At 41.8% G+C, this 22,516-nt stretch overlaps 1 protein-coding gene across 5 annotated transcripts in view; it reads right to left on the minus strand.

Moving 5' to 3' along the window:
- The window catches only part of Ark2n (arkadia (RNF111) N-terminal like PKA signaling regulator 2N), an 85,051-nt gene extending 62,903 nt beyond the window's left edge, over nucleotides 1-22,148 (minus strand). For 2 of the 5 annotated variants that reach the window (XM_004855089.3, XM_004855086.3), the window contains exon 1: nucleotides 21,378-21,512. The gene's annotated coding sequence lies outside the window, so the exon portion shown is untranslated. Of the gene's footprint in view, nucleotides 1-20,784; nucleotides 20,805-21,377; nucleotides 21,513-21,973 lie in introns of those variants that run through there. The other 3 variants (XM_004855087.4, XM_087193107.1, XM_021236591.2) reach the window with 3 other exon arrangements.
- Between the last annotated feature and the right edge of the window lie 368 nt (nucleotides 22,149-22,516).

The following is a 22,516-nucleotide window of genomic DNA, read 5'->3' on the forward strand; positions in this document are numbered from 1 at the left end:
ATTCCATAATGAGACAGATGAGAAAAACCAAAAGAAACAAGAAAGGCTTAAAACCCAAGAATAGATTTCAAAGTTCCAAGTGAAATGACTTAAGTATATTTAAATATCCACTAAGATGCAAGGTTAGGAAGTTAGCAAACTTAAGAGAATCAATACAGAAGTCAGAATTACTAAAGTTGCTCCAGAGCCCATGTTCCTTAACCACATCCCACTCTACAGCATATCCCATTGTTACGGCTGTGTCTAGATGTTCCCCCTGAAAGCCTCACGTTTTATAAGGGGGGGGGGGGGGTCCCAGAGGTGGCTGGACCTATAGTGTGTGACGGTGGAATTGATTCATGGTGCAATGCTAGGTCAAGAGCATTAGGTCCAAGGGTGTGAGTGCCACCCGCCCTAAGTAGCCTGGATTAGATAAAAGGGGTAGGAAGATGCTATTAAGGGCCCTTGCTTGTTTTGCTACCCTCTGGCTGCCAAAAACTGTTTCTCCTCTGCAATGGCCCTCTGCCATGCCACCCTGCCTTGGATCCAGCCGATTATGGACTGAAACCTCTTACAAACTGTGAGCTAAAAAAACCTTTCCTCCTTTAACTTGGGGTATCGGGTATTCTGTCTCAGCAATGAGAGAAAAGTAACTAAGACACCCACCCAGAATTACGCCCTATAATAATGAGCTGTCAATAAATATTTGCTGCTGATGGTAATAGTCGAGAAAGGATACTTTTGTTACAATTCCACTTTTTTAATACTATAATTTTTAATAAAAATGCTGAAATACTGTCAAATATCAGCAGTATAGCAATTCTGGAAAGCAATCAAGATCCCCTTCAGTAAGTGAATAGATAAACTGCAGTATAATCTGAACAATGTGAAATTATTCACTGATAAGAAGAAATGAGCTATCAAGTCATAAAAAGACACAGAAGACACTTAAATTCAAATCACCAAGCAAAAGAAGCAAATCTTAAGCTACATACACTATTATTCCACCTGTATGATACTTAGTGATTGGCAGGAGTTGGGGGAAGAAGTGAGAACACAGAACATTTTTAAGTTAGTGAAACTATGCTATATGGTATCAGAAAACTCCTTGGATGTACAACACCAAGAGTGAATCCTCTTATATAAACTATGGACTTTGGGTGACAAAAATATGTCAATATATAGGTTCATCAACTCCAAAAACTGTACCACTCTGCTCGGGGATATTGAGACTTGGCATAAGGCATTTGTTCAAGCCCAAAGAACTGTTTATTCAGTGCTGTCCAACACAATCTGCTTCAGACTGAACTTTAATGTGAAATAAGGGATCTTGGGGTGTGGTGGCACATGTCTATAATCTTAGCACTTAGGAGGCTGAGGCAGGAGGACCATTGTGAATTGGGGCTAGCCTGGGCTAGAAAGTTTAAGGCCAGCCTGAATTACATAGAGAGACCCTGTGTCAAGGGGGAAGGCTGTAATAATGTATCAATATTGGCTCATCAATCATAACAAAGGTATCAAATTAATGAAAGATATGAATAGGCACAGAACACGCCGAATCAGCCCACTGCAGACAGGCAGGTCTGTGCACACCCTACCGAGGTCCTGAGTGGCGCGGAAGACACCGAATCACCCCGCTGCAGACAGGCGGCCACCTGATTCCACACTACAAAGATGCAAAGGACACCAGACCACCAGACCAAGGTACTGAGTCCCGCTGTTCCCGGCCCAGAGGTAGGGGCTTCTGAGCCGCCATCCCACTGCTCCTGGCCCAGAGGAAGGGGCTGCTGGGCCACCATCCCTCCCACCGCTCCCGGCCCAGAGGGAGGGGCTTCTGAGCTTCCATCCCACTGCTCCTGGTCCAGAGGAAGGGGTTTCCCGGCCACCATCCCTCCTGCTGCTCCCAGTCCACAGGAAAGGGCTTTTGGGTCACCATCCCTACTGTTGCTCCTGGCCCCAGTCCCACCTCACCCAGCTCAGAGGAGGTAATTCGTGCAGGCGCTAACAGCCTCCCGCCCCAGTCGAAATGAGAAAACATGTGAATAAGTCTCAAAACCAGACTTCCAGATCACCTACAGCAACCCCAAAGGGAAATGAGATGGAACACTCTGATACTCAACCACCTCGACCCACTGAACTGGCAAAAAAAGGGGATCTGGAAAAAAAGAAATCAGAAATAATTTCTCAGATAACAGGAGAAATTGTGCCCCTAGTGCAAGACATGATTAAAAAATCTAGACAGGAGCTCAGGAACATGATGGAATACCAACATAAGAAACAAATGGAATCCATAAAACAGATGCAAATCGATTTCCAGGACATGAAAAACTCCATTGAAAGTCTACACAGCAGAACGAGCCAATGTGAGGACAGAATTTCAGATATAGAAGATAAGATTGCTGCAATTAGTGACCAGGAAAAGAAAAATTCCTTCAAAATTATAAGGGAACATGAGAAATCAATCCAGCAGCTGCTAGATGATGCAAAGAAGAATAACATAAGACTGATTGGGCTCCATGAAGAAACAGGAGAGAGTGGAGATGACATCAAAAATCTCTTCACAGAAATAATGGCAGAAAACTTCCCAAGCAAGGGAAAAGAGCTTGACATACAGATAAGTGAGGCATATAGGACTCCAAATAGCCTTGATCAAAAAAAATCTACACATAGGCATATAATTGTTAAGATTCCAGAAACACAACAGAAGAAAAAAGTTCTACAAGCAGTGAGAGAAAAGAAACAAATCCCATACAAAGGAAAGCCCATCAGAATCACAGCAGACTTCTCAACACAAACCATCAAGGCAAGAAGAGCTTGGAGTGACATATTCCAAGCCCTAAAAAAAAACAGCCTCCAACCCAGATTGATGTACCCTGAAAAACTATCTTTCAAAATGGATGGAGAAATAAGATACTTTCATGACAAAGATCACCTTAGGAACTTCGTGAATACCAAACCAGTGCTCCAAAGAATTTTACACAATATCCTAGGAACAGACATTGAGGATCACAACCCCAGGAAGCAAAGCAGAATGAACCCATCTGGCATGACAAGAAATTAAATGGAAAGGGGGAGAACCCAACAAAAAGAAAAGGTCATGGCAATGACAAGTCAATATGTTTCAGTTATAACCATCAATGTTAATGGTCTCAATTCACCAATCAAAAGAAATAGACTGGCAGAATGGGTCAAAAGCAAAATCCAACAATATGCTGCATACAAGAAACACACTTCATTCAAAACGAAACTCATAGACTGAAAGTTAAAGGGTGGAAAACAATACTGCATGTGACAGGAACCCCCCAAAAAGCAGGAGTAGCTATCCTCTTGGCAGATCAAGTAGACTTCAAACTGATTAAGAGAGATGAAGAAGGACACTACATCCTTGTAAAGGGAAGAATCCAAGAGGAAGAGATGACAATCATAAGTATCTATGCACCAAACACTAGTGCACCCAACTATATAAAACAAATACTAATGGACATGAAAAGTCATATATGCACTAATACAATTGTAGTGGGGGACCTCAACACCCCACTGTCACAAATAGATAGATCAACTAGACTAAAAATAAGTAATGAAATACTAGAACTCAATCGAACTCTTGAACAAATGAACTTAACAGATGTTTACAGAGTCTTCCACCCCACAAAATAAGAATACACATTCTTCTCAGCTGCACGTGGGTCATTCTCCAAAACAGACCACATACTCACACATAGAACATGTTTAAGTAAGTGCAAAGGAATTGAAGTTATCCCCTGTATATTATCAGACCATAGCGCGATGAAATTGGAGATCCATAGCAAAGAAACTCAAAAAATTTCATAAACATGTGGAAATTGAACAACACACTTCTGAATAACCAATGGGTCACAGAGGAAATTAAAGAACAAATCAGACAGTTCCTTCAATTAAATGACAATGACAATACAACATATCGGAATCTATGGGACACAATGAAAGCAGTCTTACAAGGGAAATTCATCGCAGTGAATACACATCTTAGGAAAACAGAACGAGCCCAATTAAACAACCTGATGCTGAACCTCAAGCTTCTAGAAAAAGAAGAGCAGGACAACCCCAGAGCTCATACAAGGGAGGAAATTATAAAGATCAGAGGAGAAATCAATGCAATGGAGACTAAGAGAATGATACAAAAAAAATCAATGAAGCCAAGAGTTGGTTCTTCGAAAGAATCAACAAAATTGATAAACCTTTAGCCAACCTTGTCAGAAAAAGGAAATAAAAGGCCCCAATCCATGCAATTAGGAATGAAAAGGGTGAAATTACAACAGACCCAGCAGAAATCCAGAGGATCATCAATACCTACTTCCAGAACCTATACGCCAATAACATGGAAAACACAGAAGACATGGACAGATTCCTAGATACGTATGAATTACCAAAGGTGAACGAAGAAGACCTAAAAATTCTGAACAACCCAATATCAACCAATGAAATTGAAAATGTAATTAAAAACTTATCAACTAAGAAAAGCCCAGGCCCTGATGGCTTCATTGCTGAACTCTACAAGACATTTAGAGAGGAACTGCTGTCACTACTGTTTAAACCCTTCAATGAAATTGAAAGGGAAGCAATACTCCCAAATCCAATCCTGGAAAGCAAGCATCACCTTGATCCCCAAAGCAGAGAAAGGCCCAACTGAAAAAGAGAACTATAGGCCAATCTCACTAGTGAACACAGATGCAAAAATCCTTAAGAAGATAATGGCAAACAGAATGCAGAAGATCATCAAGAAGATCATACACCCTGATCAAGTGGGATTCATCCCAGGGATGCAGGGATGGTTCAATATACGAAAATCAATCAATGTAATACACTTTATCAATAAAGCCAAGGACAAAACCCATATGATTATCTCCATAGACGCAGAAAAAGCATTTGACAAAATCCAACATGCATTTATGATAAAAACCCTACAAAAAATTGGAATAGATGGTCTCTACCTCAAACTGATGGAAGCCATCTATGAAAAACCAACAGCCAATATCATACTAAATGGTCAAAAACTGAAACCCTTCACACTAAAATCAGGAACAAGACAAGGATGTCCACTATCACCACTCTTGTTCAATATAGTTCTGGAAACATTAGCCACGGCAATTAGCCAAGAGAAAGAAATAAAAGGAATAAAGATAGGTAATGAAGAAGTCAAATTGTCATTATTTGCACATAACATGATACTCTATATAGAAGATACCAAGAACTCTACCAAAAGTCTTCTAGACTTAATAACCAAATTCAGTCAAGTAGCTGGTTACAAGGTCAACACACAAAAATCAATAGCTTTCCTCTACACCAATGACAGACTCACTGAGAGAGAAACAGGGCAAATAATTCCTTTCACAATAGCATCCAAAAAACTGAAATACCTAGGAATCATCCTAACGAAAGAAATCAAAGACCTCTTCTCTGAATACTATGGCACTCTGAAAAGAGAGATTGAAGATGATATCAGAAAATGGACAGACATCCCCTGCTCCTGGGTAGGAAGGATTAATAGAGTGAAAATGGCCATACTTCCAAAACTGCTATACAGATTTAATGCAATTCCAATTGAGATCCCAGCAGCACACTTCATAGACCTCGAGAAAACAACCCAAAAATTCATTTGGAACAAGAAGAGACCCAGAATAGCAAAAGCAATTCTAGGTAACAGAGATAGGGCTGGGGGTATCACAATCCCCAACCTGCAACTCTACTACAAAGCTACTGTGATAAAAACAGCATGGTACTGGCAAAGAAACAGACTTGAGGACCAGTGGAACAGATTAGAAGATGCAGAAACAATGCCAGACACACTCAGCCATCTCATCTTCGACAAAGGAGCCAAACACCCTCACTGGAGGAAAGATAGCCTCTTTAATAAATGGTGCTGGAAAAACTGGGCTTCAACTTGCCAAAGATTAAAACTAGACCTGTATCTCTCACCATGCACTAAACTAAAATCAAAATGGATTAAAGATCTAAATATTAAAATAGAAACTCTGAACCAGTTGGAACAGAGGTTAGGTAGAACCCTTGAAGATATTGGTGTAGGAAAAGATTTTATGAACAAAACCTCAGTTGTCGGTGAACTAGCACAAACAATTAACAAATGGGATCTCTTCTTATTAAAAGGCTTCTGCACAGCAAGAGAAACCACCAGCAGTGTGAAGAGACAACCCACAATGTGGGAAAAAATCTTTACCTGCTCTTCCTCAGACAAAGGTCTACTATCTCGAATCTATAAAGAACTTAAAAAGATCAGACCTCCCAAATTTAAAGACCCAATCTGAAAATGGGCATCTGAAATGAACAGACATTTCTCAGACAAAGAAGTAGAAATAGCAAATAAATACATGAAAAAATGTTCAACATCACTGGTCATTCGAGAGATGCAAATGAAAACAACGCTGAGATTCCACTTCACTCCAGAAAGAATGGCTGCTATCATGAAATCAACCAATAACAAATGCTGGCAGGGCTGTGGGGAAAGAGGAACCCTGCTCCACTGCTGGTGGGAATGTAGACTGGTACAACCACTGTGGAAATCAGTATGGAGATACCTCAAAGAACTAGGACTGGAAGTCCCATTTGACCCAGCTATTCCACTGCTGGGGATCTTCTCCAAAGAAGTAAAAGAATCATACCACAGTGATATATGTGCACCCATGTTCATAGCAGCACAGTTTGTAATAGCTAAAACTTGGAAACAGCCCAAATGCCCATCAACTGGAGACTGGATCAAGAAAATGTGGTTTTTTTAAATAAAATGGAGTACTACTCAGCCATAAAAAATGAGAAATTAGAGACATCTATAGCTAAGTCGATGCACATTGAGGCAATACTCTTAAGTGAAATAAATAAGACACACATGTGTAAATACCGAATAGTTTCTCTCATGTGAGAAACTGAAAGTGTAAATAAGGACTAAATGTATAATAGGTAATGTGAAATAGGAAGAAAAGGGGCAAAGGGGAAGGAAGTGGGAGGGCTAGGGGAAAGGATAGAAAGGAATGGGATTAGTATGAGAAAATGGAAAATAGGAAAAAAATCTTTGTAAATAGGGAGGACTGGAGGGTTGAAGGGAGGGCTGGGCAAGGGTGAAAAATAAGAACCAAGAGAGACTACGTAAAGGTGCAAATTTCCAATGATGAATGTCATTATATTGTATACCTAAAATGTCCCAGTTATTAGAATGAATAATCGATAATTTAAACTAGGAAGAAAAGGTCCAAAGGGGTAGGGGTAGTGGGAGGGGCAGGGGAAAGGAAAGAAGTTAAAGGAAAAAATGATGAGAAATGGAAAAAATGGAAATAAAGTCTTTGTAAATAGGGAAGGGTGGAGGGCGTGGAGGGCTAGGAATGGGGAAAAAGTAAGAAACAAGATGCAATTATATAAAGGTACAATTCCCAATGAGAAATGTAATTGTGTTGCATACCTACAATGTACCAATAAAAGAATTTAATAATAAAAAAAAAAAGATGTTAATAAAAGAACTAACTGGGTAAGGGGCGGAAATATAGAAATTCTAGTTTCTGTTTAATTTTTCTGCAAACCTAAAACTGCTCTAAAAAATAAAGTCTATTAATTTTTTTTTTAAGAAACAAAAAGCTACAATCTGAGGAAGTGGCATAGAAGGGACAACTGCAGTGAGAGAGGTGAGGAAAGTCGTTAGCTTGGAGCTGCTGGGGGCCAGCTTTGCTCTCAGGAGAGGAAAGTTTGGCTAAAAATAAAGCCCAAAAGAAGTACACAACATCAGTATATAAAGGAGAAAAACTAAAAATAGTGCCCAGATAACATCAAATGAGCCCCTAGATTCAACTCAGCCAGAGACAAGGTGCAAATTGAATTTAAAACAGTTAAATGAATGCACTAAATCTCATTTTTGCTTTTAAAAAAAAACTGCAGACACCTACACTGTGGCCATCTTCTACAAAGTATCTTCTTAAGGTCAGAGGATACAAAAACCACTGCAGCTAATGACTCTACTTCAAACCTTGTGGACAATCAACACAAGGGCAATCTGCATCACCCTGGCCTGTCTGGCATCACCGGCACAGCATAATCTTATTATGACTCAGCCAAGTCCTCAATGTCTTCAAAATTTCCATAAATATTTAAAAAGTAAAAACAGATAGAGGCAATTTCATTTCAAAACCCCACACATACCTGTAATCCCAGCACTCGGGAGGATCACTTTGAGATCCAGACCAGCCTGGGCTACCTAGCGAGTTCAAGGCCAGCCTAAAACTACATAGCAAGACCCTGTCTCAAAAAACTAAAAATGAAACAAAACAAAAACAACAATAAAACCCTCCAAAATCATGCTTCCAAGGGGGGAGATTTTTTAAAAAAATGCTTCAGACATTATTTAATTGAATATTTTACTGCATATTTTTAGGCCCCCCTTTTTTTGTAGTGAAGATAATGGGGAATGAACTAGCCTTTGTACTAAACTACATTCCCAGTTTCTTTTTATTTATCCTTTTTTTTTTTTTTTTTTTAAAGGGAAACTCAGGGGCCGGGATTTAGCTCAGTGGTTCTGTCGCCTACCTGAAAAGCCCAAGGACCCGAGTTCCATCCCCAGTACCAAAATAAATAAATAAATAAATAAATAAATAAATAAATAAATAAATAAATAAATAAAGGGAAACTCAGTGACACTTCATTTTTAAAAATTTTTTTGGTACCAGGGACCTTGCGCTTGCTAGGCAGGCAGCAGAACCACTGAGCTAAATTCCTGGTCCTATTTATCCTTTTATCTCTGAGACAGGGCCTCACTAAGTTGCTAATTTACACATGCAGGACTTGAACTTGTGATCCTCCTACCTCAACCTCTCAGAGGGCTGGGATTATAGGCATGTGCCACCATGCTCGGCTTATTTCGGTACTTTTAAAAATGCCATAAATAGGGCTGAGGGTGTCAGTGGGAGAAAGGGCTTGACCTCAGCACCACAAGCATGCACAAAAAGCTGTAATTTTAGAGTACTATACAGGATAAATGGCATGCCCACACTGATAACTAGGTCCAAACAATTCTATGCAGGTTTTCAGAACATTTTAATTATTTTTATTAATTACTCTTCATAGCTAACCTGAAATGAATAACCCTCATTTCTAAATAAAGACTATGTAGGTCAATGGACAAGATATATTTAGAAAGCTATACTTAGAACACTCTCTGAATTTCCAAACTGCTCCTTAGTCTAAGACGGAATCATGCTACACAAGTGGCCTTCTCTCACCAAAAAAAAAAAACTGGAGGAGACAAACATGGAGGCCATAGCAAAAGGCTTTCCTTCTCAGTCACTGTTTTAGTCACTTTTTTCATTGCTGGGACACAATACCTGACACCCACAATTCTAAGAAGGAGGTTTATTTTGGCTTCAGTCTACAGCCCAGTGGCTCCAAGGCAGGACAGCACGGCAGAAGAACACAGCAGAGGAGTAACTACTCATGTCATGCAAGCCAGGAAGCAGAGAGAGCAGTCAGGGGAGGAGGAACACGGGAAGGAGACAGACCAGTGATGGTGAACCTATGGCACGAGTGCCGCAGTGGGCATACAGGGCCTTCTCTGTGGGCACATGAGCCAAGCTGCCCCTGCATTGCCCCAGCAGCCAAGCATCAGAAAACAGCATGCCAAGCAGGGCGCAGTGGCGCATGCCTATAATCCCAGCACTCAGGAGGCTGAGGCAGGAGGACTGCCACGATTTCTAGGCCAGCCTGGGCTACATAGTGAGTTCAGAGCCAGCTGAACTACAAATGGAGACCCTGCCTCAAAAAACCAAAAAGAAATGGCCGAGGATTTAGCTCAGTGGTTCCGCCACCTGCCTTGCAAGCGCAAGGACCTGAGTTCGATCCCTGGTACAAAAAAAAAAAAAAAGAAAACAGCATGCTAAATGCAAACTTTTACCTTTCAATAAAAAGTTGTTTGCATCCCTGAAAGTTCATAATTGTGTTTTTCTTTTAAGACAAAAAATGTTAATGTGTGAATTGTTTTTCCTAAACTAAAACGTCAGTATTCAAGTTTAAATACAACGTTGGCACTTTTTGGGTTTTGGGTTGCAGTCTGAGCAGTTGGTCTCTAAAAGGTCCGCCATCACTGAGACAGACCCTTCCAGACCATGCACCCAGTGACCTGCCTCTTCCGACCAGACCCACCCCTTAATAGCACCCATAATGCAATCACTTTACAAAAAGCCAGCCTGTGAGCTTATGAGGCTCTTGGGACATCTAGATATAAACCATAACAATCACACTCCATTATTCCCCATTTTTTAAAAAAGTACCTAGAAATATTTGTGTTTAGTTTACTACCTGTTTCATCAAAGATGTGCACAGGGACTTTGTCTCTTTTGTGTGTGGTACTGGGGCCTGAACTCAGGAAGGAGTGCTAAACTACATATTCCCAGCCCTTATTTTTTTTGAGACAAAGTCTGGTTAAGTTTCCCAGGCTAGTTTCCAACTTGAGATTCTCCAAGTAGCTATCATACCCAACAACTTGGAGGCCCTGTCTCCAAAAAAAAAAAAAAACTGGGGGAGCCAGGCATGGTGGTGTACACCCCGTAACCCCGTAATCCCAGCACTCGGGAGTCTGAGGCAGGAGGATCAAAAGTTGAAGGCAGCCTGGATTATGTCAGAGTGAGTTCAAGGTCTGCCAACTGTACAGCAAGATCTTGTCTCAAAAAAACCGTTAATAATAAATAAATAAATAAATATGGACTAGAGATATAGCACAGCACTAGAGTACTTGCAAAGCATACATAAACTCTTGGGTTCCATCCCCAGAACCACCAGAAAAAAAGTACAATTCACTTATAAATATATTCCATTACATAGAATCAACATTTTTCATAGAGTAATTTCTTCTCTTTGATTTTTCTAAATAAAATGTAAAACAAAAACTAACACAATTGAGCTGGGAGTAGAGACATAAACCAGTAATCCCAGCACTCCGGAGGCAGAGGTACGAGGATTTCCAAGGTAGGAGGATCTCCGTGAGTTCTGTGAGTTCAAGGCCAGTCTGGGTTGCCCACTGACACCTTGTCTTAAAAAACCGAGACCCTGTTTTCAGTGTAAAGGCCCTGGGCATAACCCACAGTACCACAACAACAACAAAATCAGATACTATGGAACTAAGTATCTTAAGCCACATAACAGGAAAGTAAGGTAAAAAGCATTATCTTACTAAGAATCACAATAAAGTCCCCTTCCCTCAGGAACTCAGTTCTAGGAACAGGGCCATTACATCTTTAACCCTGATGTTTCTTGAATCTTTTGAAATGGGGGGTGGGGACACAAGCTTTCCAATGTTTTTATATAAACATTAACTTACTTAAATTACAATAGTACGCATAAGTGCCAATACTTCAAAACAATTTTGTTTGTGAGGATTTCTTTCAATTTACTGTCAGGGTTTGGGATTAGTTTTCCACAGAGAAGTTAAAGCATGGATAATGTCAGCTGTGCAGGAATCAAGTAAGACTGAAATAAAAACACCTACTAAGAGGCCGGGGATTTAGCTCAGTGGTGCTGCCACCAGCCTCACAAATGCAAGGTCCCCAGTTCAATCCCGGTACCAAAAACAAAAAAACAACCACCTAAAGAGCACAACACAGTGGAAACTTTCCACCACAGTGGATACAAACAAGAAGCCTACGAGACTCAAACTTGGACGATGTTCACAGTGAGGGATTGGGGGTGTAGCTCAGGGTCAGAGGATCTGGACTGCAGAGTTAGGGATTATGAGTAATTAATGCAGAACTGGGTGATGATCTCTAACTCACAGAAAAAAATCTAAACACTGCATGCTTCCTCATGCAAGCATTCAGCATTATCTGTAAAGTTTCTTCCTTGCCCTAAAAAGAAAATTGAGAAAATATATATTATAGAAACTGAACCTGATCAAGCCTCTAAACATAAGATCAATTATCAAGAAATACAGGGCTTCCTGAATTTAACCACAATCATAAGAATATAAGTAGCAAATTCAGACTGGGAAAACTCTTCAATGTCTTGGTAAATAATGTTCTGACACAGTTAGGTGTGCTAGTACAATTCTGTAATTCCAGCCAATGGGAGGCTGAGGCAGGAGGATCCTGTGAGTTTGAGACCAGCCAGGGCTACACAGTGAATTTAGGGCCAACCTACACTATGTAGTGTGTTTCTGTCTCAAACAAAAACTGAATAAAAGAAAAAGAAATGGAAGGGTACTCTAGATTACAAAACAATATGCAGACCTCATTTGGTTCTTGATCTGAACAACTATAAAAATACATTAATGGCTGGGCATGGAGGAGCATCCCTGTAAACCCAGCACTTAGGAGGCTAGGCAGGAAGATCTCCACAAGTTTGAGGCCAGCCTGGGCTACAGTGGGTTCAAGGCAAGTATGAACTACAAAGCAAGACCCTGTCTCAAAAGAACAAAAAACCCATTTATGAAATAATGAGGAAATCTGAATACTATCATATGACATCAGGAATTATTATTATTCTTCAGTGTGATCAATACTCATTTGACTTTCTTTCCTAAGAATGAAGCTGGCGTGAAGCTGGGCATCATGCCTGTATTTCCAGCATTCAGGAGGCTGACGTAGTCCACTACATGCGGAGCTCCTGCCTCAAAAAACAAGAGTAAAGTTGACTGAGAAACAAGTGCTAAAGGGTTACAGTACAGAAGAAGACACTAAAAGTAATAAAGCTGAATGGCAAGATATAAAATCAACACACAAAAATCAATAGCACTCCTGTATACCAATAATGAACCCACCAAAAAAGGAATCAAGAAACAATTCAATTCACAATAGCTTAAAAAATATTAAATACCTAGGAATCAACCCAACCAAGGAGATGAAAGAGCTCCATAATAAAAAATTACAGCACTCCAAAGAAAGAAATTGAAAGGGACATTAGAAAATGGAAAGAGCCGGGCCTGGTGCCGTACACCTGTAATCCTAGCACTTAGGAGGCTGAGGCAGGAGGATCCCTGGGAGTTTGAGGCCACCCTGGGCTACATAGTGAGCTCAAGGCCAGCCTGAACTACACAGCAAGACCCTGTCTCAAAATAAATAAATAAATACATAAATACATACACACAAACACACACACACACACACACACACACAGAGAGATGCTAAATTTCTCTACAATTTCTACTCTGACCATTTTCCATCTCTCTCAGAAGATATTTCACACAAAAATGGGTCACCACATGCTGGATGGGACCTGGGGACCCCCCCAAAATATGCTGTTAAAAATCTATCCGTTGTACATACCCTTAGACTCAGCAAATTGTTTAATGGACTACAGCAGAAAAACAATGGGGAACCTGGAAGATAAAATACTGATTTAAGAATAAGTTTCTAAACCAGGTGTGGTGGCGCACCCCCATAATCACAGCACTCAGGAGGCTGAGGCAGGAGGATTGCCCAAGTTCTAGACACTTGGGCTACACAGTGAGTTCAAGACCAGCCTAAAACTACAGAGCAAGACCTTGTCTCAAAAAAAATAGTATCAAAATGAAAAAGGGCTGGGTATAGATATGGCTGACTGCAAAGACCCCGGGTTCAGTCCCTACTAACACACACACACACACACACACACACACACACACACAGGAATATGCTTCTACATTAGGTTAAAATTAGGATACTGTTTAAAAATCTTACATGAAGGTTTGTTCTTAATACAAAAAGTAAAACAGTCCTGTTTTCCTAGTTTTAGTCCCACTTTCTGATCCCCAACAATTCTTTAATTATAAGGTACCTCACAAAATGCTGACTTAGACATTCTGAAAGTTATTTTTTTAAACCAGACAACTCAGTAAAACAATAACTTCAGATCCCTTTGGTCAATATCTTGTTTCTCTTCTCCAATGTTGACCATGTTAATAAAAACAATTTCTAGACTACCTGAGTATGTTTCTACTTTGTACACATTTTTTATATGCATTCTTAAGAATAGCTACTATAATCTTTTTTTCTGGTACTAAGGATTGAACCCAGGACCTCCACACTGAGCTATAGTGAGACCTTGTCTCTAAATAAATAAAATAAATAGGACTGGGCGTGGTACCACACACCTGAATCCCAGCACTTTCGAGGCTGAGGCAAAAGGATCACAGGGAGTTCAAGGTCAGCCTAGGCTACATAGTGAGTTCAAGGCCAGCCTGAACTATATAGCAAGACTCTCTCAAAAAATCAAAAGAAAAAAAGGGCCAGGGATGTAGCTCAGTGGTACAGTGCTTGCCTAGCACACAAGTCTGAGTTCAATCTCCAATATCACAATGGAAAAGACCAGCTCCATACTACAACTGTTTTGTTACAATCCTTTTTCCACCTGTTGTATACTTTCTCCTCCACATTTTAGAACAAGAAGGAAATACAGAAATCATCTAGTTCACTAGATTGAGTTCTTTGAGCAGAAACTGTTTTTCTTTGTATCCATCCCCACCTGCCACTTAAGCACTCAATAAATAGGTTTTTTAAAAAATTTAACTAGGCATAAATACCCACCACAAACACACAGAGTAAGGTATGATGACAGATTTCCACTTCTGATTAGTCTTCACTTAACTAGAAAATACTCAGGGGAAGGGAAAAAAAAACAGATTTTAATACTAAACAAACTCAATAACTTTGGGATTTATATCATCTACTTATTAAGTGACAGAGCCTAAGCAAAGAGGAACAAAGTTTCCTTATTTTGAATGAGGACATGAAAAGAAACAAAACTTACACCAAACACTAAAACCACAAATCTTAGCCAGGCATGGTGGTGCATGCCTGTAATCCCAGTACTCTAGCAGACTGAGGTAGGAAGACTGTAGAGGTGCAAACCCAGGCCGGGCAATCCTAAATGGATGGGGATGGTGGCATGCACCTGTAATCCCAGCACTCAGGAGGCTGAAGTAGGAGGATTGCTGTAAGTTCAAGGCCAGCCTGGGCTAGACGGTGAATTCAAGGTCAGCCTGAACTACGCAGATGCCCTGTCTCAAAAAAAAGAAAACCAAGATACTTTTTGGTTGCACTCTGCTCCTTCCTTTTACCACAAGGCCCTGCAGGCTAAGTCGGCAACCGGACTTAACTGTTACTGGTCATCAATCCTATCAATCCTAGTTCTTCTGAGAGACAAGCTGCCCACACAAGCCAAGAACTTTGCTTCTTTCCCTTACGTTCAATAATAAGAGTTCTCAGCTGGACATGGTGGCATACACCTGTAACCCCAGCACTCTGGAAGGTGGAGGCAGGAAGCTTGAGTTAAGCTTTAGTTTAGCTTAGCCAGACCTTGTCTCAAAAATTAAAAAAGGGCTGGCCTGGGGATTAAGCTCAGTGGTTCCACCACCTGCCTTGCAAGCACAAAGTCCTGAGTTAGATCCCTTGTATCAAAAAAAAAAAAAATTTAAAAAGGGCTGAGGATGTAGGTCAGTGTGAAGGCCCTGGTTCAATTCCTAGATGAAAGAAATAAAGGGAGAAAGAGAGAAAGAGAGAAAGAAAGAGAAAGATTCTGAAAGAGCAAGGAAAGTAGATATTACAATTAAAGACAGGCTAATAAAACCATCTATAAAAGTTTGATAACAGTCAAATTTAAATTCAAAACAACTAAAGAAAAGTAACTATCAAATTTCTTTAATCCAAAAGATCTAAATATCAAAATAGAAATGCTAAAACGCCTGGAACAGAGGTTAGGTAGAACTCTTGAAGACATCGGTGTAGGAAAAGATTTTATGAACAAAACCTTAGTTGCCTGTGATCTAGCACAAACAATCAACAAGTGGGATCTCTTCTTATTAAAAGGCTTCTGCACAGCAAGAGAAACCACCAGCAGCGTGAAAAGACAACTCATAACGTGGGAAAAAATTTTCACCTGCTGTTCCTTACACAAAGGTCTCCTATCTAAAATCTATAAAGAACTTAAAAAAAAAAATCAGACCTCCCAAATTTAAAGACCCAATCCAAAAATGGGCATCTGAAATGAACAGACATTTCTCAGACAAAGAAGTAGAAATAGCAAATAAATACATGAAAAAATGTTCAACATCACTGATCATTCGAGAGATGCAAATGAAAACAACGCTGAGATTCCACCTCACTCCAGAAAGAACAGCTATCATGAAATAAACCAATAACAAATGCTGGTGGGGCTGTGGGGAAAGAGGAACCCTGCTCCACTGTTGACGGGAGTGTAGACTGGTGCAACCACTGTGGAAATTAGTATGGAGATACCTCAAAGAACTAAGACTGGAAGTCCCATTTGATCCAGCTATTCCCCTGCTGGGTATCTTCCTCAAAGAATTAAAAGAATCATACCACAGTGATATATGAGCACCCATGTTCATAGCAGCACAATTTGTAATAGCTAAAACTTGGAACCAGCCCAACTGCCCATCAACTGGAGACTGGATAAAGAAAATGTGGTTTTTTAATAAAATGGAGTACTACTCAGCCATAAAAAGTGAGAAATTACAGACATTTATAGCTAAATGGATGGATGCACATTGAGGCAATACTCTTAAGTGAAATAAATAGGACACACATGTGTAAATAAATACTGAATAGTTTCTCTAGTGTGAGAAGCTAAAAGTTTAAATAAGGACTAAAAGATATAATAGATAATGTGAAATAGGAAGAAAAGGGGCAAAGGGGAAGGGGAAGTGGGAGGGGTAGGGGAAAGGAAAGAAGAGAATGAAATTAATATGCAAAAATGAAAAAATGGAAACAAAGTCTTTGCAAATAGGGAGGGATAGAGGGGCTGAAGGGAGGGCAGGGGAAGGGGTAAAAATAAGAACCAAGAGAGATTATGCAAAGGTGCAAATTTCCAATGATGAATGTCATTATATCATATACCTAAAATGTACCAATAAAATTTTAAAAAACTTCTTTAATCCAATGATCAAGAATCAAACCACATAAATAAATAAATGAAACCTGTAATCCCAGCTACTGTACTGGGAGGCTGAGGCAAGAGGATCTCCAGTTCGAGGCTAGCCTAAATTACATAGTGAGTTCAAGGCAAGCCTGGACTACATAGCGAAACCTTACTTAAACAAACAAGCAACTGATCAATTGATAGATAGACAGACAGATACATCCCCTCATCTCTATATATGATAAAATAAATAAAACCAACTGGAGTGCCTATAACTCCCAGACTCAGGAGGGTGAGGCAGGAGGATTGCCACAAGTTCAAGGTCAGCCTGAACTACACAGTGAGACACTGTCTCAAAAAAAAAAAAAAAGGACCAATACAATTTCTATTCACCAAACTTTTAGGATGAAGAAAAGTCTTTAAAAAGAATACCTATCTCATCCTTTATATTCCACCTCAGTTTCCCTCTAAAAGAAAATTCACCTAGGCATGGTGGCACACACCTGTAATCCTAGCACTTGGGAGGCAGATCACCCTGAGTAAGACAGAGGCCAGCCTGAGGTACATAGTAAGCTCAAGGTTTGCCTAACTACATGAGTTCCTGTCTCAAAAAAACAAAAATAGCTGGGCATAGTGGCACATGCCTGTAATCTCCCAGCACTTGGGAGGCTGAGGCAGGAAAATCATCAAGGCCAGCCTAAACTACATAGACTGAATTACCCTGTCTCAAAACAAACAAAAATAAGTAAGAAAGAAAGAAGGAAATTTGCTCTATCTCAATCGACCTTCTCCATCCCTCTGAACACTCAAGGGAACTACTAGTGATGGCATACCTTCTAGAGACAAATGCCCAAACTGCAACCCAAAACTCACTCACTTATCTCAAAGTGCCAACACTGCAATTAAACCTGAACACTGAGGTTTTAGTTTAGAAAAAAACTCATACTTTAACACCTTTTGTCTTAAAAAAAAACAACATGCATGCCCTATGTTCTCCATCTTTGAACTAGCCCAACTAGGCCATTCAATAGCTTGATACTCATGACTTTACTTATAGCTGTTCTCTAAGCTGGAATGCTCATCTGAAAACACATCTCAAACCTCAGGTTTAAATGCTGAAGGTCTTTTGAGTGCCAGAATTTTGTTGGTCTCAGTCTCAGTTTTCACCACAGCTCTGGCAGTTACAGAACTGCTGGCACACAGTAGGAAATCAATAAATTAGTGCTGGGAGAATAAAGTGGTTGCACATAAATATTTTTTCTGTCCTTAACAATAGTTCTAAAAAAAAAAAATAGTTCTTCCCCTTCTATAGTCTCACAGCTTCTTACTCACATTATACATCTATCTCAATTTGCCTATACAACTACAGTTAATCTAGTATGCTTTAAAAAGCACGTTCAACAATATATTTTTAAACTTTTACAGGTGTTCCCAAGAATTGTCAATTCAGTAAACACAACATACGTTATCTTCATAGCTCTAGTTACAGGCAGGAAAATGAGGAATGTCTAAGATAACTAACCAAAGTTACTAAATATAAGGTTTAGGTCTATAGTATATACCAACACTGAACTTCAAAAAGAAACAAAAAGAAAAAAGTACTCAAACTGCCTATAAATCAAGTTGACAGCTGGCTTTCCTCACATGAGCAAGGCCCTGAATTTAATCCCTAGTACCACAAAAATAATAATAATAATGAAATCCTTGTACATGTCAGAATAAAACCTTCAAAGTGGAGATCCCAGCGAAACAGCACCTTGAATAATGACTTAATACATAAGCTCACAGAAGTTACTAGTCATATATACACAGCAAAGAGATTTAAATACCAGTGTCAGGCCGGGGATACAGCTCAATAGTAGAGCACTTGGGCATCCCCACCACCACAAAAAATAAAGTAATAATGTCAATGTAAGATTAAAAGTGAAAAAATGCCAGCCATGGTGACACACAGTTGTAATACCAGCTACTTGGGCAAATTCATGGGCAGCGTGGACAACTTAGTTGAGACCCCATCTAAAGAAATAAAAAACATGAGCCATGCCTTGTGGCACACACCTATGATAATATAAACGGAGCCATGCAGGAGGTTGAGGCAGGAGAATCAGAAGTTTGAGGCTAGACTGAGCAAATCAGTAACAAGTTAGTTCAAAATACAAGGGCTGGAGATATAACTCACAGCTTCGCGGGTTCAATCCCCACCACCAAAAAATAATGTAAAATAAACTGAATTAGTGAGTAACATGACAAATACACTGTCAAGTTAATAAGAAGCTAACAATAGAAAGTGTTTCCAGCTCCAAAATCCAGTCCATCTCATTCTCCACAAAAGTTCAGAGCAGGGCCCGGCAGGGATGCCTGTAGCCCAGCACTCAGGAGGCCCCAACAAGGGAATTGAGTTCCAGGTCAGCTTGGGCTACAAAGTAAGTTCAAAGCCAGCCTGAACTACATAGGGAGACCTTGTCTCCAAAAACAAAAACAAAATAATAATTTTTAAAAAACTATTCAGGAAAAAAATTCCTGTTAAGAAATCTGATTTAATTGGTGCTTTAGCTATAACTACCTGGAGGTTTCTGCTCACCTTTCAGACTCTATATACCTATTTTGATGTTTACATCTATAATATTGAAACATTATGGAAAAGATGTGGTTTGAAGTTTTAAGAATAAGGTATTAAGAGGGTGTGGTGGTACAAGCCTGTAATCCCAGCACTTGGGAGGCTAAGACAGGAAGATCTCCAGTTGGATGCCAACCTAGGGTAGATAGCAAGATCCATTTTCAAAAAGCCAAATAATATACGGTTACTGAAAAGCACTCTAAAAACAAACCTGATTTAGAAGTTTAAAAAAGAAAACTCTCACTTAATGAATGAAATTTCACCCAAGTTCTTTTGAAAATAGGATAAAGGTCATTAAAGTCAATTCTATCTTGCCCTCATGAATTCAAAATTCATAATTGTACATTTACTGAGCACCTACTGTTCAGCGTGCTCAACTACACATTGTGTTGGACATGATTCATCCAAAATATTTTACTTTCTACTTTAAAAATAAAGATAATCATAGGGCACCAGGTAACTATTAATTGTAGGTTTCTAAGTATGCTTGTTAAACCAAAAAAGGCTATGCTCTGAGGAGTGGAGAAATCCAGACTGCCAGGATCAGCAAAAGTACATTAGAAAATTAATAGCCTCCATCCTTAAAACACCCCAAGAGAAGGAAGGGAGTGATTCAAACTATTAGCATGTGCCCAACAACACTACACAATAACAGCCTAAGCAAAACTGCCAGATGCATTTGTAATTAAGAGGTCCAGGGCTGGGGATTTAGCTCAGTGGTTCTGCCACCTGCTTCACAAGTGCAAGGAACAGAGTTCAATCCCCGGTACCAAAAAAAAAAAAAAGAGGTCCAGCCTTGATAAAGCATCATCAGTGGGATTTGCCTCCAACTCGGCGGAAGGATTCAGAAAGTAAAAGCTCATGCAAAACACGAAAAGCACATTTAAGCATAAAATGCTCAAGCTGTGGAAGATTTGGAAAGGAAAGAACCAATTTCTTTCCTTCAAACTTGTGAGCATCTAGTTTGTGATGGGAACAGGGCAATTTAAAAGAATAGGGCTGTACCAAAAAAAAAAAAAAAAGCTGGTAAAAGAATAGGGCTGCAAGGCTTGCCTAATGAGACTCTGGGTTCAAGCCCCAGTACCGCAAAGATAAATACATGAGTAATTAAAAATGAAAACGAAAGACATAGGTTCCGAGAGGAGCTGCTGCATAGACAATACACTGAGATCACTGCCATGAAAAATAAACACTACTAGGGAAATCGGAATAGGCTAGAGTCTTCACCCGGGAATCGTCAGTTTGACAACCTCGCCAGCTTTTAATGAAAGTTGACACACTCCCCGAAAGAGGTCGATTTTTGGAGACGATACCTCTCTCCCATTGACCCAAGGGGTCTGCGGACCGACGGTGGTGCAAGCGCCAAGAGGAAGGCAGCACCAAGCCTAAGAAAGCCTTTTCTGGCTCCTCCCAGGCCTCGGCAGCGCGGCACTGGAGAGGCGGCCCGGCTCTCCGAGACAGCGGCAGGTGTCCGCGCCAGACCCCGCTCGCTGAGTTGGCGGAGCCGCTGCCTCTGCTTCCCTCGCGGCCAGGAGACGAAAGTTGGGCGAAGACAATTCCAGGGCGACGGAGCCGCTCCCCAGCGAGGCCAGGGGGCTGCAGTCCCTCCAGCCCACACTCAGCCCCGGCGGCCGGGAGGACGCACGGGTCACGAGCGGCAAGCAGGCGGACGGGCGACAGTGGAGCCGGGGCTGTTCGGCCCCCTCGCGGGCCGCGCCTCCCTCCAACTTCGGGAGCGAATCCGGCGCGCCCCAGCTGGGCCCACTGTGACCCCACGGCAGGGACCGCAGAGCCCTCACCCGCGGCCCGCACGCTCCGCCTCGCCCCACCCCTCCCTGGGACGCAGCCCAGGCCCCGCAGTCCGACGGGCGGCCAGGCCGTGGCCCTGTGCCCCTTCCCGCCTCACCTGCGAGCCGCGGCCGCTCCGTAGCTCCTTGCCCGGTCCGCGCGCCCCGTCGGGGCACGCACCAACCCCCGGCCGCGGTGACTGGGAAAGCGACGGCCACCGCCGCTTTCTCCTCCTTGGCACAAGCCGCCGCAGTGAGCAGAGAGTCGCGGTCACAGCCCCCGCGGGGGCCAAAGTGAACCTCGCCGCCTCCGGGGCCTCCGCCACCAATTCCCTTCAGTCGTCCGCGCCGCCCCAAGAAAATGTCACCAGAGGCCGTTCCGCTCTGCGCCTCACTTCCGCCCGGAACCACAGAGCCTGCGCCGGCCGGCTAGAGAATCCACTGCGGCGGCAGCCTCTGAAGATTGGGGTCGGAAGCCGGGAGAAAATCAGGTAGCGCCATCTGGCGTCAAGAACCTACGCTCCTCCCGCTGCAGAGTGCGGACTCCGCGAAGCCGGCTTCCCGGGCTTCTTTCCCGCGCGCTTTCCTTCGGTTCAGGGAGCTCCCTTCTAGAAATGTCTATCCCGGAGGGTAGGAAAGCCAGTCTATGCAAGCCAAGGACAGTGCCTTAAGAAGAGGACAGCGCTCCCTTTCCCGTACGCTGCCCAGTACTCACTCCCTCCCGACGCCTTCCCGAATGAAGCACGCAATGTCTGATACTGAGTCACTGAAGCAGGGAGGCTGCTCCCTTCTCTCTTCACTTTTCCGCCGAAGCGAACAGCTCGGCTCAGAAAGACCGGGCTGTGCTCCTCTCGAGCCGTGGCACCAACATCCTGTTCAAGTTTCTGCAGGGGAACCTCGCAGGCCTTGCGGATAGCGCGCCACCTGCTGGTGAGACTGTCTGCCAGGGAGACCCCGCTCCGTCGCTGCGCGTGTTCCAGCGCCCCAAATTCCACCTGTGCAGAGTCACGGCTGAGGTCTGCTGCTCTCCCTGGAAAGAGTGTCGTACCTGCGCTCCCTATGAGTTTTCTGGACCAGTCCTCGAGATGGGAAAGTGGGTGTAGCGCGTCCGGGACGCGGGACCCAGGGAAAGGAGAGGCGAGCGAGGCCGCCTAGGCGAGTATAGGGGAGAAAGAGAAAATGCCAGAGGCCGAGGACAGATTCACAGCTCAAGATCTGGCTCCCTGAAAGCACTACAGGATGCTGAGAGAGGGTAATA

Source organism: Heterocephalus glaber, unplaced genomic scaffold (assembly GCF_053883595.1).
Source record: "Heterocephalus glaber isolate CG9 unplaced genomic scaffold, H.glaber_assembly_v1.0 deba00000331, whole genome shotgun sequence".
In the NCBI taxonomy this organism is placed as follows: Eukaryota; Metazoa; Chordata; class Mammalia; order Rodentia; family Bathyergidae; genus Heterocephalus; species Heterocephalus glaber.